This window comes from Crocuta crocuta, unplaced genomic scaffold, assembly GCF_008692635.1.
Source record: "Crocuta crocuta isolate KB4526 unplaced genomic scaffold, BGI_CrCroc_1.0 scaffold343, whole genome shotgun sequence".
NCBI classification, from domain to species: domain Eukaryota; kingdom Metazoa; phylum Chordata; class Mammalia; order Carnivora; family Hyaenidae; genus Crocuta; species Crocuta crocuta.
In genome coordinates this window covers 5,242,075-5,242,372 of record NW_027532679.1, presented here as the reverse complement: position 1 = coordinate 5,242,372, position 298 = coordinate 5,242,075, and positions in this window count along the sequence as shown.

The window sequence follows — 298 nt, the reverse complement described above, 5'->3', positions numbered from 1 at the left end:
TTGGGTCAAGTTGGTATTTTCAGCTTCTATTTCTTCAAGCCTTTCTTATTATGGTTCAACTTTTATAATTTCTTCATTAAAAGGCTGCTCTTCTCAGTAAGTATATTCCTAGGCATTTAACACTTTTAAATGAGTATATATATAATATATAATACTGTATATATACATATATATTATACAGTATACATATTTTACTGCTCTTTAAGCTCTAATAGAAGCTTGTCAAAGACTTAGGTCAAGATTTTTTTCCAGGTGGGTATATGCTTGCAGGAAATCAGTCAGAAACTAAAGGCGCTTT